Source organism: Urocitellus parryii, chromosome X (assembly GCF_045843805.1).
Source record: "Urocitellus parryii isolate mUroPar1 chromosome X, mUroPar1.hap1, whole genome shotgun sequence".
Classification (NCBI taxonomy): Eukaryota; Metazoa; Chordata; class Mammalia; order Rodentia; family Sciuridae; genus Urocitellus; species Urocitellus parryii.
Genome location: NC_135547.1, coordinates 129,630,365 through 129,649,713, shown reverse-complemented (window position 1 = coordinate 129,649,713; position 19,349 = coordinate 129,630,365). Strand labels below are relative to the sequence as shown.

Sequence of the window (19,349 nt, the reverse complement as noted above, 5' to 3'; positions counted from 1 at the left end):
AGCCCTGAAGCTTCACAGGCTTGTCAGGTAAGTAAAAATTATGACCAAAGTCCTATGGACCCATTTCTCAGGTCCATCTTTAATATGCTTTGCAGTGTGGACTGGAAAAGTCCACCCATGTAACTAGATCAATTGTATGGCTTATAATGGTCAATTATACTTATATGTTGATCCTATGGTAAACAGATTCTCTGCAAGTATCTTTACAGAAAAGGACAGCATATAAGAAAACTAAACCAGCAAATTATTCTGGTCTTCAGGAATTAAGACTATATATCTGCACAGTTGTCAGAAAGATAATTAAAACAGATTTTTCCTATACAGGCCAGTTATTTACATAACAGATCCAAGAAGGTATTGTTGCCCTAATCATTCTACAATAGAAATTGGCACCTTTCCTAAGTGGACCAATTGTGCAGATATCTTGCCAGTGCAACATAAAATGTCTAGAAATAATGAGCATATGTTAGAGTGGTCTCCCAGACTTGACAAAGATGATTATACAAGGATGCCATAACACCTGGAGGTTGATTGGTAATACACTAACCCTCAGTGAGATGGCACTCAAAAGGATGTTTTGATATTTGTCTTCAACCTTCAGATTATTTACTTCACTGACAGACCTAATAGACTCCTTAAATGTGAGAATTAAGAGAAAGGATGACGAATATCCTGTAGCTTGTATGAACACAACTTATTATACACTAGTTATTGCCAGATGAATTTCAGAACTATAAAATGCTGAAGTTAATGTTCAGGTTTGAAACAGATGCATGCCAATTAACCAGACCTAGTCCAGCTTCTGTTCTCATGATCCTTAAAGTGACTACTTTATATTATTCCTTTTCCCTACAATTACAGGCTTTATGGCTATGTCTCAATTTACAACATGTAGATTTTCTTAATAATTTACAGATAAGTGCAGATAGAAGGATTGAAACTAAGTTAAAATGCTCTATAATCCACTGTAATGAATATTGCAAATTAGCGCTCTTCTCTATGGTTTGTGGAAAGGCTTAAATGCCATGCTAAATAAATATGTCTATGTTACTATGGCCAAACACAATGCTTCTCAATAAAATGGAAAAAAATATTAAGAATCTTCTGATGAGTGTGATAGAGTAATAATAATAACCTGGATCTTCTAAAGTTATGTTACTGAAATAATGTATTCTACTAATTCTTTTTGTGTTTCAATAGTAGGGCATGATGACCTTGGTCCAAGAATCCGGTGGCTGAAAGATACAATTCCTCAGTTGCCTTTTTAATATATATATAAATGGGGGAAGCCAATCTGAATAATCACACCTTCCAGTCCTGAAGCAACAGGCTCTAACCAATCACTACATTTTGTAGTGACTTGGGGTGTTGTCCCAGCCTGGATAGCAAAACGTTTCTTCAGGTGTAGTCACCCAATAGGTTGAGGCACACTCAACTGCTCTATTGTAATCCTACTCTTTTGCCCTTTTTGTGATTGAATGTTCCATTAAAACCTAGCCTTGTGTATTCCCTATATGCATTTAAAGAAGACCAGCAGTTCCCTCACTTTCCAAGGATCCTTAATGTCACAGAGCCATCTCTGGAATATTGAAAATGGTTCTTCTGTATGGATGAATGCTTTCTTTTTTTGTTTTGTTGAGTTATTGGAAGAGTCAGATTTTGTGAACCCAGCATTAGGTCACCAGCTAGGACAGTTGGCAAAAACAGGGGTTGAAGATTTTCTGTCTTCCTGAGGATGACTGGAATCTGAACACAGCTCTGATGATGTGGCCATAGAAGACCAAGATGAAGACCAAGGGAGAGAGCAAGATGCCCATGGCCAGGATGAAGGCGATGCCCCCCACAGCAGGGCTGATGTAGGCCAAGCGGATCCAGGTGGGCATCTCACACAGGACAGGAAGTGGTTCACCTTGTTGTGCAAAGTCATTGGGGATATGATCAAAGAGTTGGCCACCACAGAGCCAAGGTAAGACCAGGCAGAGTTGTGGCTGCATAATAGTCATATAGTGCAGAAACTTGCAGATGGCCACAAACCTGTCATAGGCCATGATGGCCACCAGCAGGCACTCCACTCCAGGAAGGCCCAGGAACAGGAGTTGCTGGACTTTGCAACCTCCATGGCTGAGTGTCATGGCTGCTCAGGTTGTGGAGCAGCTGGGGATGGAGCTGGTGGTGAAGCTGAGGTCCAGGAAGGACGGGGAGATGGGCAAGAAATACACAGGTGTGTGGAGGTGGGGATTCAGCTGCGACAACAGGATGATGGTGTGTGGCCCAGTAGAGTCAGCAGGTAGGCTACCAGGATGACCACAAAGGGGACCCTTTCAAGGTAGAGGGTAGTCAGAAAAACCCAGGAGGAGGAAGTGGCCCTGGGGTGTAACCACTGTTCTCACCCATCTCTACTGCACTTGAGGAGAGGTGTCAACACCAGTAATGACAATGGCTGATGCTGGAGTATGGATCCTAGCCAGACTTAAAGAAGCACAATATGGGTTTATTTACTCACAATAAATAAACAGTGGTGTGGAGGCTCTGCTATGGTTATTATTATTATCTCCAACTTCCAGAAAAAGGAACAGGCACCCATGTGCTAAGGAAATGTCATCTGTAGAGAGGCAGAGGTGGTCTGCACACAGGAAATGTGGCTGACATCTTCATCTTTATTCACACCTGGTACTCTGTCATTCCAGAGAGGCAAGACCCACATGTGCCAAGTTCCAACCTTTGCTTCTCTCACAAGCCACAAGTTTCTGAGCTCCTTTCAAAATCAGAGGCACAAAAGAAGACTCCAAACAACCACCTGATGAAATTTAGAAAACACCATATGCAGCTGATCTTTCAACATCATGGGTTTCAAATACAAGGGCACACTCATACAGAAATATTTTTTAGTAAATTAAAATGCTTAGAGATTTGCAACCATTTGATAAAATCAAAGACAAAACATGTGACTAAATATGTAAATTTTTAACACAAATCTAGGATGTCATGAATGCATAACATCTGTGCAGTTATTATGACATTTTATCACTTACTAATATAAAATATACAAAATACTTATTAAAACTTTAAAATGTATCAACATTTCCACCAACAGAGACCATGCATTGTGCCAGTTGTAAAGAAGAGAAATGGAAACCAAAGCAAAACTGCAGCAGGCATCATCCCTGCAGGAGAGGAAATCAGAAAGCCTGGCACTGTGCCATGACCTCAGCCACCCCTGTGGTGGGAGACATGTGTCCTCCTCAATTAAACAATGGGGACAGGATTCTAAGCCTCTGGTACGTGTGTAGAGGTTACCTGCTCAGGCTTCGGACTCCCAAAAGGAAACACAGGCTCCTGGGAGCACCAACAATCCTTGTTAGAGTCTGTAAACAAGTCTGGATGGCACCTGGCATTTTGCCAGAGGGAGTGGTTTGTGAAGTAACGCCAAGGAGCCATTAAATGTGGAGATTCCTTATTGGTTGACTGCTGTATCTAGTTTATGCTAATTAAGATAAGCTGTGTGGAATGTATATATACCCCTCCTGTCCTACAATAAACGGCTCCCACTCCTGCTGTATCAATCTACACAAGTTGCTCGTCACCCCCCGGTTATTTTGCTGCAGCCGGACTGTGGCAAGTCCTGACACCTGTGACTCTCCCCTCATAGTGGAGAGGAACTGACCTAGCAAATACCCCCCCCCAAATGCACCCTGCACATTGAACTTCACCTGGAGGAGGCAGAGAAGTGCTCAGAGGAGCACCCTTGTTCCTCAACCCTAGGGAGCCCCTCACCCTCCTCACCCAGCATCGATATCATTCTGATGTCAGATAAAATATTAAAAAATCTACCATAAAATCAAGTTAAAATAATATAAAAATGAGACATTTTCTGTGGTAACACATTCACCATTATCTTATGCAATTTCCAACCTGGGAAGTAAACAGTAGTCATATAGTTGTACTCCATTAAGTCATGGCTCAGACTCTGAGTCTGAGGGGGACAACTTCAAATAACACCCACTTAAACCTGTGATGTGCCCGCCCCAGAGCTTGGACGGGGGGAAGGAGCAATTCTTGCTTCTGTAGACCATGGGACAGTGGGACCCGTGAGCACCGCTGGACGCGGACACTGACTGCCTCCCGTTCGTCCCACAGCTTTACCAAGCGAAGCCATTGCATTGTGCTGACTGCGCAGGAGACAGCCTCCTGGGGTGCCCTGACCCCCACACGCTGGGCAGCTGGCCCCGAGTCCACCCTGAGCTGTGAATTCTGTTTTTTTTTTCTAGAAATCCCTCTCCTAGTGATCTAGGAGTTTAGGGAGCTGGTTGCAGGGAGGGTGCTGGTACAGAGGGCAGATCCAGCACTTAGGGCCATGGTGCCTGCTGCCCCTGACATCCATGGTACTAATTTCCTTCAGAGGCTAGTGCTTGGTCCAGTTACTCAGCAGATCTGCTGAGAGCCTACTATGCCACAGCCCCTGAGCCAGGGGTTAGATAGATGATTCAGTAGGTCCCAGCTTGTCCCTAAACAGCACTCAGTTGTGCTGATGTGCCCAGGCCTCAAGGGTTCCTAGTTGTTTGGGGTATTTTGCTAAAGCCATGGAAGCCCCAGCTGTTCTCATTCACCATTGTCCACTCTCCACCCTGCGCTCCTCCTCTCAGCTCTCTGCTCAACCTGAGCCCACTGTGGGAGCTCCAGAAGGGGACCTGGCCTCATGCCACACCCACTGGCCTCTCCCTTGATCCAGACAGAGTTGAGTCCTCATTCCTCCCTACACACTTGCCAGGGGGCCTGAGCTTCAGGAGCCCTCTTGTCTCTTCTGCTGCCCTGATGACCCCAGCAGGCTCCCTCAAGGGTGGAACCTGCTCCTCAGTCTGTGCAGAATGTTCCAGAGCCTGAGGGCTGCGGTAGCACCTCCTTGGAGTGACCCCCTCAGTGCTGCTGCCCAGCTGTCCCTCTGTCCTTGCTCTCTGTTCTATTTCCCTTTCTGCTACTATTGCCTACATAACCTCATAGCATACATTTGACCTTATTCTAAATCAAATAGAAAGAAGAGCTGGGCATGTGGATCAGTGGTTAAGTGCCCATAAGGTTTATACTTCATGCCAGAAAATTAAAATTAAATAAAAATTAAAATGAATGTTTCTGATTGTTCCTTCAGTACAATTTCTAAGACATCTTTTTCTCTCCCAAGATCATCAAAATTTCCTTTTTTTCATGTTGCCCTGAGAAATTTAGTAATTTCAGTATTTGCATCTATGTGTGCTTCATGAGTGTATTGGGTTTTTTTTTTCATTTTTTAAAATGTGTTCTTTTTTGATATATGTGACACTAGAGTACATTTTGACATATTATACATGCATGGGGCATAACTGATTAGGAACCAGGCTTTTGGTTGTACATGATGTAAAGTTACCCTGGTCTGTAGTCATATATTAACATAGAAACATTTTGTCCCATTCAGTCTACTCTCCTTTCTATGCCCTCTCCCTCCCTTCCCATAATTTCCCTTTGTCTAATCCAATAGACTTTTATTTTTTCCTCCCTACCCTCCCGTGTGTGTGTGTGTGTGTGTGTGTGTGTGTGTGTGTGTGGGTGTGTGTGACATTTTCTTTATTTATTCATCTCTGGAGGGCACAAGAGCTACCATGAATTGAGCTGCTATAAACATTGATATGACTGAGCTACTGTAGTTTGCTGATTTTAATTCCTTTTAGTTATAAATTGAGGAGTGAAATAATTGGGTCAAATGGTGTTTCTCTTCCAAGTTTTCTGAGGAATCTTCACACTCGTTTCCAGAATGGTTGCACCAGTCTGCAGTCCCACCAGCAATGTATGAGTGAATCTTTTCCCCACATTCTCACCAATATTAACTGTTACTTGTATTCCTGGTAATTGCTCTCCTGACTGGAGTGAGATGGAATGGCAAGGTAGTTTTAATTTGCATATCTCTAATTGTTAGATAGGTTGAACTTTTTTTTCTATATTTCTTGACCATGAGTTACTGTATATTTAATGTGTGACTGGTGCTGAAACTCCAGCTTCATCATTTAGCAGGGCAACTTTTGCATTTTATAGAAGCATTTTAGAAAATAATTCTCTCTTCATTGATGTTTTTAATCCATTTGCTATAATGAACTGTTCACAATTGTGTGCTTCATTCCATCTTCAAACATTTTCATTGGTTTATAAGAATCTTTTTTCATGAAAGAGCTTCGTAGGAGACACCTCATACCAAAGCCTCATAAATTTTGGAGATAAATCTGCCCAAATCATTAAAAATTGTTGGCAGTTTCATAAAAAGATGCTAAGAACAAAACACAGAGTCTTAAAGACACCAGGCTGATCCTATGACCTCCTGGGAAAATTGCTGATAGAGTTGTTTGTTTTTCTTCTGGCATCTGAGGTCTAACTTAAGTGGGTATTAGAAGAGTTCAGTCTGCATGTTGTTTCAGTGGTGCCATTACTGATATTATGGGCACAGTGCTGACAGTTGCTTTCAAGCAAACTAAGTTCAGAGAGATGCAAATGTTCCCCAAAGAGATGGGTTATGAAAAAACAGTGCACCAGGGTTCTGATTGCCTCCACCATTTGCAGTAGGAATGAGGTCAGGGCCTGCACTCAGCACCTCTGATTAATACAGTATCCTTCAGGGCCTTTTCATTCAATCTGCAATATCAAGATACCTTCAGGTAGAAAGTGTATATAAAATGTAAACCTATTCCTTCAGATTCAGTGTCTGGTGAGGGCTGCATTCTTGTTTAACATGGTGCCTTCTTCTGTGTCTTCACTTGGTGGAGGGTGAACAAACTCACTAGGAACCATTTTTCAAAGGTCCTGATTCAATTGAAGAGTCCCTACATTCATGACATGAGAGTCACTTTCCCCAAGTTTTACCTCTTAAAACCATCAACACAAGGTGATGATTGTGATACATGAGTTTTGGAGAGAACAGACATTCCCCCCATAGCACATTCCCATCCATTTTCACATCTGAATTCTGTATTTTACCTCCTAGCCCCTTGTACTCTCCTTCCCAGGGCTGCCTTGGTGCACAGACCTCTGCACATTCACAGAGTTCCAATCCCAGGAGGGCCCTGTGAGAGCTTCAAGGCTATGTATGCTTTGCTGTGTTGGTCTAGTCATCATTTTATATCTGAGCATGCATGAAGGCTGAGGATCTTCGCAGGGGATAGCATTATTACAGAGTTCAGTTAGCAGTTAGTACATTTGCTCTATGTACAGCTTTGTACACAGAGATATTATTTTGTCCTTCTCACATGGTGCAAACACACTTCTTGGACAAACTCATGGTTCCTTGTTGCCAAGGGACCAAAGGATGGACTGAGTTCAGATACATAAGTTATGGCAGCAGCAGCAGATGTAACAGAGAAGTCAAACATTTGCTCAGGAGAGATATGAAGCTCTGGTGGAATTGGCAGTGGAAGTAGCCAATGTGAGAAGCTAGTTTTCTCTCTTGTTTCAGAACACTTCCCTGTGGAATCTGCAACAGGTTTACCATCTCATATGAAAGAAAGAATGTTCTTGGGAACTTAGGTATTATGCTTCACTAGGTACTTATAACTAAATAGAAGTGCTCTCATGATCATTGCAAGAACACCTAACAGGAATGTATTGAGATCAGACATTTTGAATTCTAAGGATGGGAGCACTCTTCCCATGAGATGAATATTCACAGATTGAGATATGGAAATAAAATTTAAAGTTTATTGGAAGATTTTGGAGATAAAAACTAAGTAAGATTTGGCTTCAAAATGCTACTGTAAAGAGACAGATGAACCATTAAGAGTAGAAATCATTAAAACTAAAGAAAAAATTTGCTGAGGGCCATTGCCAAGTAGGAATGATGCATCGAAATTTCCTTGCCAGCGTACCCCATGTTAAATGGACTTGCCTTGGAAATCTGCTGTGACCTTGCATGTGTGTTTGAGAAAGGTGATCCTGCTCAAGGACCAGGGTGGATCCAGGTTTAAGGTGTATCCTTCAGGTTTGAGAAAGTATCCTGCTCCTTGGGTTTAGGGCGTTCCCGGTTTAAGACAAGTTTAAGGCTTTCCCGGTTTAAGACAATCTGGTTTTAGGGAAGTTCCAGGTTTAAGATTATTGCTGCTGTGAATAGGGCATTCCTGCTGCCTAAGTTCCAGTTGAGTTCTCCTGGAATTAAGAAAGTATTTTGGGATGTGAATTGTGCGGGCAGAACTAGGAGGGCAGCAGAACTTGGATTTCCCCAGAACGTGTTTGTGCAGGGCCGGTGTGAGTTTGGGAATAAAGAATTGCTGTTTGAATCTACAAGGTGTGTGGTGGCTCATGATCTTGTGCCCAGCCAAGACTGTGGCAAAAATTAAGTGTACTTTGTAATTCAAGATAAGATGTAAAACATAGCTAGGCTGAAGCATGCACACATTCAATTTTTTGTATAAATTTTACAAGTTAGAAATACTGTGAGAATCTTTTGAATGCTGTAGATACATTTTGTATTTAAATTTAAATAAGAGTATAACTTAGGGTGGGAAATTTGCCTTATAGGTGCATGTCTGTGGTTTGGGTACTCAATACTGCCCCAAAATGTGTGTGTTGTATGTATGTGTGTGTGTGTTTATTTATTCTTTTTTAAATGTTTAAACCCTGAATGATACAAAATTCATTTCCAGCAAGAGTTACATAGTATTGGAACATAAATTACTTCTTGAGAATTGTAAATTTTGCAGATTCATATAATTCTTATGAAAAAATTATACCAAATCATTTTCAGTTAGAAATATTCTGAAAAAACTTAGTAAAATAAGCTGAAATTCTTTCTCAAGTTGAAATATTATTAACGTCATCTTGTAATATGTGCTAAGTATGACTGAAACTCTTGGTGCATCACTGCTTTCCATAACCCATTTCAGTCACTCAATGAGATGTGACAAGTAAAAAAGTAAACCCTCATTTGGCAGACATTGTGGGATTCACTAGGAATAAGGGCCATGTGGGAAGTCAATGGATTCTGTGTGGTGGGTGAGGAGGATGACAAAAAGTGCTTCATATTCCTAACTCCACTCATTAGACTGAACCCTGGCTTGTACACCTCATGATGTTGCAGTAATTCACTTGCAGGTCAGCATGGGAAAACAAAGAAGAAGAAGAAGCAGAGCAAGCAAAGCAGCAGCAGAAAAAAAGTCCTTTATTGTGTACAAGCAATCTTTTTATAGTATTGTGAACAAAAAAGGCAGCCTTCCAACTTCAATAAATCAGGTCTTTCAGCTAATTAAACATGGCACACAGAAGTTTTACTTTCTAATCAGAAGTGACCCGCTTCTCATGGCTAATCTACTCTCGGCCTGGAGTATGCTGAGCTCTGCTCTTTGTTTAGAACAGAAAAAAATTTTTTCTCAGCGCCCTCCTAGCCCACTTGGCAGAACATCCCGTTTGAAGGCAAGTTCTCCCAAGGTCAGCAGACACCTCGTTTGCAAGCATGTCCGCTGTTGCCTTTCTATATCTGGACAGAATATCCTGTTTGCAGGCAAACTCCATCAAGGACAGTAATAGTAACGCAGTCACATCTGATTCTCTACACATGACTCACCAGTCCTCACCCTTGATCTCTGCTTGAACTTCCCAGTCCTCACTGATGTTTATTTCCTTAGGAATCAGCCCATATAAAGTAGCATTAATTTGACATGTGATATTTAGAACAAAGACTTCAATATTCCAAATGAGTTCTCTGCTGAATCCTATAATAATTTTCTGAAATTAACAGAAAAATAACTGATAATGATTAGATTTATGAGAGGAAGAGTATACAAAATTTACTGCTTTTGATTAGAGTTATTATTCAGAAAAATGATTATTTTGTTTTGAATTTGCACAAATAATAAATAGAAAAATATAAGAAGAAAAATTGAATAAAATTTTATTCTAAGTGCCCATCCAGGTAGACAATTTCCAATCTTGTTTCAATAAGACCAAGAAAAAAATCTTCTTATTGATAGTAAATTAGCAGAAAATAAACACATTTATATTTAGTGGAAAATGCACAATTAAAGTCTTATTTCAAATTACACATATTTATAAGACAATTTTATAAAGACCACAGCAGTGTATTTATATTCTAGATTGATTTTAGTCTCTAAACTCTTGGTACGAAATAAACTTTTTCATTTACTACATATTGCTGAATGGACTTGCAGCTAAGTCCTGGTAAAAGAGGCAGAAAGTTTATATGCACTACATAAAACAGATCCACTGAGTCTGTCTGTTCAGGTTCCTACCCCTCCTTGTTTCTCAGGCTGTAGAAGATGGAGTTGAGCATTGGAGTGAGGGTGATATGAGAGACAGTCAAAATTTTGCCCTCTGCTGAAGACCAGAGGGATCTTGGCTCTGGGTAAGAGTTAGCAAAGTGTGCTTAGCAGAAAGTTACCACAGTGAAGTGGATGCTCCGTATAGAGTAGGCCTTCTTTCCTGCCATGAATATATGAAGCAGGGATCAAGAAAGAATTGACCACAGGAAGAAGTGATTCCAGTTAGTTCAAACCTAAGGTAAAGGGTGGTGCTCACAAACACCATGTGCTTTTGGACCTAGATGTTTATTCAAGCCAAAGCCAGCATGGTGCAAATATTGCAGAGAAAATGATTGATGGCCCTGAATCAGCAGCAAGAGATATAGAGTGCATATGTGGTGTGAGCATGTGATAGTAAAGCAAGAGTGACTCCATCTTGTTTTTTAACTCCATTTTGTAAAACACCATGCCAACTGTAAGGGTCATGACAGGGCAAGATGTTCTTTTCCTTTTGCTATAGAAACCTTTAAGAACAGAGAACTTGGGCTGGAGATATGGCTCAAAAGGTAATGTGCTCACCTGGCATGCAAGAGCTTTGGGTTCAATCCTCAGCACCACATAAAAATAAAATAAAGATGTTGTGTCCACCAAAAACTAAAAAATAAATATTAAAAAATTCTCTCTCTCTCTCTCTCTGTCTCTTAAAACAAAAAACACAGAACAACCTAATGGGGTATTGTTTCTGTAACCAGGGTAACAGGGCTCTGTTTCTGTAACTGGGTGACTGGACTAATTGTGATTGGCTAAGCATCCTTCCACCTGACTGCACTCCCCTGCTTCTGTAACCTGGCTTGCTTGCATTGGCTAGACCCCAAAAGGTCCCTTTTGTGTTTTTCAGGCTTATAAGGAGTGCCATTGCACTTGTTCAGGGCTGACCAAGGGAACAGCTTTATTATCTGGTCAGTATCCACTGGTGTGTTTCAATAAAGGCTTGATTTGATTGTGAATGGTGTGGAAGTCAGTTTCTGAAACCCTGGGATGATGCTTTAACCTTAACAAGCACAGGCTGAGATGGGAGTATCACCAGTTCAAAGTCAGCCTCAGCAACATTGAAGTGCTAAGCTAGTCAGTGAGACCTTGTCTCTAAATAAAACAAAATTGGGCTGTGGATGTAGCTCAGTGGCTGAGTGCCCCTGAGTTCAATACACATTTAAAAAAAGCCACAGATATCAGGAATAGTGTGTCTCCACTTGTTAATGAAGAAAGAAGAAACACTGAACTCCACATTCAGTGAAATAGGAAAGCCAAAGCCATCTTGGGGACACTTGTGGAGATGTAACTTAGATCAATGGGGGACAGACAACTAAGCAGGGAATAGAGGAGTATGTGGAGGAGATGGATATCCAGGAGGATGAGAATGATCATGGATAGGTTGTCAATTATTGTCATTAGGAAGATGAGAATAATGCAAACAAAGAGAAAACACTAAATCTGTTTTTATATTTTTTATTATTTTGTACTGGAGATTGAGCAGGATTGCACAACAACTGAGGATCATTTCCAGACCACTTAGTTTTTTATTTTGACAATGGGTCTTGCTAAGTTGATCAGGGCATCACTAAGGTGATAAGGCTGTGTAAGGGTGCAATCCTTCTCCCTCAGCCTCTTGGACCTGTGGAAGTATATGTGAGTGACAGTGTGCCCAACAAGACTAACTCTTAATGATGGAAACAATTGCAACAAGATGAAATCAGTTGACACTGATCATAAGATGCTACAGAGCTTTAATATGGTTCCCCATAAAGTGACCCACAAGAATCAGTATGTTAAGTAATGATGATTAAGTCAATTTTGAAAATATCTTTGTGAAACCAGGCTGTGTGTTATCCATTCAATGTATACATCTGAAATGTATTAACAGTTTTATGCTTTTGTGAAAAGGAAATCTCAAGTTCTTCCTTAGACATTAATATTTTCTGAGCTAAATTATGACAAAATTGTTTTGTAAGAAACTTCAAAATGTACAGAACAATAAAGTCTTTCTAACTTCAGTAGAATGTGTTTTATATCCATAAATGAACTTACAAATTATTATTATATGCAATTGTTTTCCCAGAACAGAGACATAAGAATTTATATATATGCATTGAATAAAAGTCCATATTACAAAATACTTACAAATGTTTACAGTGGAATCTATTTCTTCCATATTTATTCATTAAGATTTTTTTTTAAAGAGAGAGAATTTTTTAATATTTATTTTTTAGTTTCCGGACACATCTTTGTTTGTATGTGGTGCTGAGGATCGAACCCGGGCCTCACGCATGCCAGGCGAGCGCACTACCGCTTGAGCCACATCCCCAGCCCCCTATTCATTAAGATTTATTGCCAGAATTTCACTTTTATTATTCACTGTAAGAAAATATGGTTTTTTTCTTCTCAAGTGGTGCTTTCTCAGCACTTCCAGGTGCAGCACATCTTAAGTCAGAAAACATTATTTTTTGTTCTAAAACTTATACTGAATTGTTACTGCAAAGACCTCACATATTTGGTCAGGAAATTCATACTCTGGCTTTCACTGTTCTTCTCCATCTAGTCTCCTTTTGGTCTTCATCCAATCTCCAGAGTGTTGTAGAATCTCAATCCCATATATGATATTTATCCCCATGTTCACTTCAGATTCCCAGCTGTGCCCAAGCTCTTCACAAACAGCATTTGTGTTATGTGTTTGTGCTTCTGTGATGCTTATGCACCAAACCCAAAGATTTATGGGCCCTTCAAAAAAACATGTGACAGTTTTGAACAACCAATAAAAGAAAAAAACACATGTGACAGAAGACCATTCATTTGCCTAAGTGGAAAAAGGAGCTGTCATCCTGACAATACTCAGATCAGAGGAGTATAGAGAATTTTGTTCTTCATGAAGTGGATCATTGGACAATTTTGACAGGTACTCCCCAAATTTCTGTGATTTTTCGGCTTATGTATTATGTTAGAGTTGAAGTTTAACAGACTTGAGTAAAGCTCACATAATGAAACCTAGAGATGAAAACAATTAATCTTGTGTGCACATACATGCACACACACCCACACTCACACACACACACACACACACACACACAAACAATAGTCTCACTATCACACAGCCAAAAACAAGTGTATTTGCTAGGTTGGAATTGACTGAAAGAATGGTCACTTTACAGCAAATTTCACAACTTTGGGGAAGAATCAGATGTCATTAAATCAAAAAACCATGTCTGTTTAATTTTTCCCTTTATTTTATTTATTCATATTTATATGCTGCTGAGGATTGAACACAGGGCCTCACACATGCTAGGTGAATGCTCTTCTGCTGAGCCACAATCCCAGGCCCATGTCCTTTTAATTTTAAGAGAGGAAGAGAAAAGTCTATTGGAAAATAAATCATAATGACTGGCAAAAATATAAAATAAAATCTTATAGGACAAACTGGATAAAATCTAACAAAAGGAAGATGAGCCAGAAGAAACAGCATGAGATAATTGACATTAAGAAAAAATAGAAAAGAGCGGCTGAGGCTGGGCTCAGTGATAGAGCACTGGCCTGGCACATGTGAGGCCCTGGTTTCGATCCTCAGCACCACATAAAAACAAATAAATAAAACAGAAAAGAGAGAAATAATAAAAGAGAACTAATGGATGCTTACAGACCTTCATAGAAATATGTATAAACATAATAATAGATTCTATACTGTAAAATAAAAAAAATTCTCAGAAATCAAACATCTGTGCTATTATATGAGAATAGCATAAAAACATCACCAATAAATGAGAAATGTTCTATTGAAAGTATTTTCATTAGAAATACTTCTTGGGTCCAAGATCCTAAAACATCTGAAAAAAAAACTAATATTAATAATTAGCAGGATGGAGTCCACATGTCATTTGCAATCAGGAGGGATAGAGCACTTGAGAGAGTAGGACGAGGGTGAGCACCAAGCAGTGTGATGTGGCCAGGAGCCAGGTTCCAAGTTCTGAGTCACGAAATGGTAGGCAGGGTGTGAGAACGGAGGACAAAGAGAAGCATTATCTATGAAAGAGTAAAAGAGAAATTTTTCTAATACTGTATTTGGCAGTGTACTAGGAAGTGACTTCTTGAATATGACACCAAAATACAAATAACATGCAAAATATCAGTTGGACTTTATCAAAATTAAAACCTTTTTTGCATCAATGGACACTACAAAGAAAGAGAAAAGCAGTACCTGTAAAGGAGGAGAAATATTTTCACAATCATACATGTGGTTAGAAATAATATGCAAATATGAAGGAGACCTACACCTGAATCAAAAAGGCAAGCAGAAAATTAGCAAAGAACTTGAAGTCTGAATTTCTCCAAGTAGAATATGTAAGTGGATAATAGAAACATTACAACATGCTGTGCATCATCAGGGAAATAAAGGTCAAAACCACAATGAGAAGTCATTTCACATCCACTACAAAAACTGTGATTCAAAAATTAATCACAAAATGCATTTGGACAAGGAGTTGTAACTTAAAGCTTTGCAAGGCTCTGCGGCAATTTCAAACAGTGATGTCACTGTGGGAAAATACACTGATTCCTCAAAAAAAATTATCGCTGAATTAATAAATGATTCAGCATTTTCCACCACTGATGTGCATACAAAGAAACAACAACAAAATGATAAAACAGGTATCTGAGTGCTACATCACTCTCTTTGTCAGGTGAATGACAAACAAAATGTGATACATATACCCAATGATAAACTATCTGGGGTTACAAAAATGTAAATATAAATAGACATAGACTACAATAATGATGAACACTGAAGAGATACTTTGTGAAAGAAACCAGTCAATAATAAGCCACAGGTGTCAACAGAGACAAGAATTGGAGAGGTGGTTGCCTGGGACTATGGGAAGGGAAGAAAGATTTTTCATGAGTTTTAGTGTGTTCAGATAATCCATGGTAGTGATTGTTGTACATGAATGTGAGTGCTCTTAATAGCACAAAATTATGCACTCAAAAATGTTTGCAATGAGTATATATATCTTTACCTAATATAAAAGCAAAAACTTTTAAATGAACTTCAGTTATTTTAAACTTGGATTGACAAATGTATTTTTTGTTTAATTAGGTAGAATCCTGAGTATTTATGGAGCAATAGATATTTAATTATGGTATGAACTTTAAAAATTTGTAAAAATAAATTGAGAACAGTAAATTATTCTTTAAGTGCCATTTCAAACCAACATGAAAAGAACAGATTAGATTGAGAACCTCAGGTATCAGGATGTTGCAATAACTAAGTTATTAGCAAGTAAAAACATTCTATGTAAAATCACATGATACTACAATAATTTGTGATCAATTCACATTAATTTCTGAGAGTTCCCAGAGAAGGAACGGTCCCTCATGGCCTTTGCAATATTATTATTATTTTTTTAAATCCAATACTTGCTTTTTGATTGAACTTGCACATTTCACAGCATTCTTGAACTGCTAAACCATGCCTGAGAATCTGAAGAAGAAAATGGTATAATGGACAGTTCCAACCACTCATCAGTTTATTAAAACCTGATCTATATGCAAATCATTGAGTTGCTTAGAAACTCTATTTATGAAAGCTGGCTTTGAAATCACAATCCTCCTTCTCAGCATACTGACAAAATAAGATTTCAGCTGTGTACCACTACACCTGGTGATTGAAAAGCATTTTGAGAATTTTACAATCATTCATAAAATTATAACAAGTATTTAAATTTAAGTCTGCTGCAGGTCTTCCAAATGTCAAGGACACTATGTCATGAAATAAATCTCTTTAGATTCATCCCAGTTCATTCCACAAAAGCGTCTCACTATGAAATTTTGTGGGAAAATTCATGTGTGAAATAAAATGTGTCTCAAGGCCCAAGGGATTACTTGTAATGGGGTTTGGCATCCAAATTTTGTCATCAGTATAGCCAAGGATCTTTTAATTCTCATTTAATCAAAGGATCTTTTAATTCTCTTCCTACTGGCTCAGCTACTCACCTAAATCTATCAGAAGGTGGCCATCCACCTGCCAGCTATATCCCAACACTATTGCCCAGAAGTGGTAGGCACATCCTGACAGAACATACTATGGCCCTCCCAGAAGTCTGATTTCTGCACTGATGTACTCACCAGAACTTAACTTACAGTGAATGTCCCCACCCCAGAAAAGTTCCATTCACTCATATGCTTCACACTGGGCAGTAGCAAGCATGCAACTCTTGCCTTCGGCAAATGGATTTATCACATAAAAATTCTGACTGCATCAAGTGGTTACATACCACTATGCAATATTTCTATTTAATCAGAAATATCAAAGTAGGCAATTGCCAAAACGTCTTATTAGGTGGAATGAAAGTTTTCAGTACTGCTGGGGAGCTTTCAAAACTATTTTTTAAAGACTAAGTGCATATTTGGTAGCTTAAGCTGCATTTATAGAAAACAGAAGTGCTACAGCACTGTCTTTTGACCATTTGTTTCTAAATGAACAGTATGAGATGCACCCCTAAAGGCTGGTAACATAGATAGCAGTGACAATCACCCCATCTTTATAGTATGTTTGATACATTTAATATTTGGACACAAGTATGTAAGAAACTCTTATCTATGTCCACACAAGATCCAAGACACTAGAATACTAGAGTGTGGGTGAGGTTTAACCCAGTCCAGTCCAGTGAAAACCTTACCCTGAGCAGAAATTGCTTTCTCCACAGCATGTACTGTACAATGGAGATCTGGTTGAACGCTTTAGGTAGAACCTGAAGTAGAGCCACAGGCATCTTCTGACACTCGCCAAAGGCCATTTGGTTCTACTCTAGAGATTGGTGAATTCAGGAGCCATTTTTTTTAATTCTCATGCATGTTCCAGCAATATGCTATCAAATTGTTCCAAGTCAAAGCAAAAATGGCCTTAATGTGGACCACCAAAAAAGCACTATTGCTGCAGTCTGGCTGGGCACAATGCAGGAGCCACTTGTCAAAAGATACAAACTTTATTTTTAGAACACACACACCAAACCACACAGCTCCTCAGGAAAACCTTCAGAGCCCAACTGCCACCACCAGCTTCCCACAAGCCTCTCTACCTCCCCCACTCCTCCTGCTCTTGAGGCTGATGGGCTGGGTCACGTGGGCAGAGCCAAAAAAGTCCCCCAACGAGCAGCTCCATGGTCTGAAAAGGCGGGGAAACAGACCAATGAGCATCACCACTGAGTAGCCAATCAGTTGGCAGCTAGAAGTTTGCTGGGGCCTCTGTGAGCCAATCATCAACTGGCAGCTGGAAGTTTGCTGGCAGCTGGAAGTTTGTTGGGGTCCCTTTGGCTGTGGCTCTCAACACACTATCCAAATAAAAATTACCAAGAGATAAAAAATCATTCAATCCTCAATCCTTTTTCCCACTTGATGGACTCATTTTTGGTAAAATATAATTTGTAGTATCTGGAGACTACAACTGAAACCTTTTTTTTTTTTTTAGAAAGAATTTTTAATATTTATTTTTTAGTTCTCGGCGGACACAACATCTTTGTTGGTATGTGGTGCTGAGGATCGAACCCGGGTCGCACGCATGCCAGGCGAGCGCGCTACCGCTTGAGCCACATCCCCAGCCCCTGAAACCTTAAATTATAAGTCACAGCCATTCATAGATGACATGAATACAGTTCATATCATGGTGGCATGTTTCAGGAAGTATAACACAACCAGCGTAACATGCAGAGTCTTCCCTGAGGTGAGATACAAGGCAGGTCAATATGGATCACTGAAATCTCACTCTTACAGCAGATGAGAAGCCAGGTTCTCTGCTGGAAGCCACGCTCTTTTTTCTTTGCAGGGTACCCAGGATAGGGGAAGAGTGTGTAAGGGCTCCACACTTCAGGCAGAGTTGCCCACCCTGTGGCACACACCTGGGAAACCTCAGGGCAGTGTACCATGGTTCCACAGTAAGGTAAGATGGCCTCACCATGGCAAAGACCTGGGATCAGGTTTTCAGGAAACATACAGGATCTGGACATAGTAGCATGTGTCTGTAATCTCAATGCCTATAGCATAAGAATTGAAATTTTAAACTAAGCCTCAGAAACACAGTGAGGCCCTCTACCAAAATAAAAAATAAAAAGGGCTAGGGATTGGTTTCAGACTTGATGATGTTGATGATGTAATTTTTCTCACCTCCTCCATTCTCTGACCCTAAGAATTATATCCAAAACCTCTCACAATTTTTCCTTTGTCACAACATATATAAAAGTCATGAAATATTTAAGGAGAAAATATCTGAACTAAACATGGGCCTGGAAAAAAGTTTTTTTAATTATGAGACCAGAGTTTTAAAGATCTTTTATTTGCTGAGTCCTTTATTGGAAAAAGTAGACTAAATGAGAGAACACATACTTAAAGAAAATAGAAAAATGAAAACTCTATTTTTTTCATATATTTCTATGTATAAACTATATTGCATACAAGATTTTACACACAAGTGTATGCACAGTATATATACGATTATGCCATAATGTTCGAGAGTTGACTACAGATGCAAATTTTTAAAAAAACCTTAAAAACAGGATAATTAAATCTAATAATAAGAGATTTAACCCAGAAAGATGAGGCTTTCTTGTCTTCATGCTGATGTCATCCTTATGCCTACTCCAGGATGCACTGCATTAACTATGAATAGACAGGGGAGAAATGAAGGAACACACACTTTTCCACACCTACAATCATTTTCTCAAAAATAAAAGTTGATTGCTGAAGGCACTGCACGACTATATCAGGGGGAAGCAGGAGAACACAAGTTCAAATCCAGCCTCAGCAACTTAGGACCTAAGCAATCCAATTAGACCATGTCTCAAAATTGAAAAAAAAAAAATTTTATATATATATATATATATATATATATATATATATATATATATAACTGTGATTTGGCTCAGTGGTTAAGTATCTCTGGGTTGAATCTCTCATAACAAAACAAATAAATAAATAAAAGAAAAATTTCTTCAAGTCTGAAAAAGTCCAACTGGATCTGAATCAACTGAAGGTCCCACTACATTTCTACATACA

The 19,349-nt window shown here is 39.3% G+C and overlaps 1 pseudogene; it reads right to left on the bottom strand.

Moving 5' to 3' along the window:
* Window positions 1-1,685: 1,685 nt before the first annotated feature.
* Window positions 1,686-17,098, bottom strand: LOC113177929 (olfactory receptor 2W3-like; annotated as a pseudogene).
* Window positions 17,099-19,349: the final 2,251 nt, after the last annotated feature.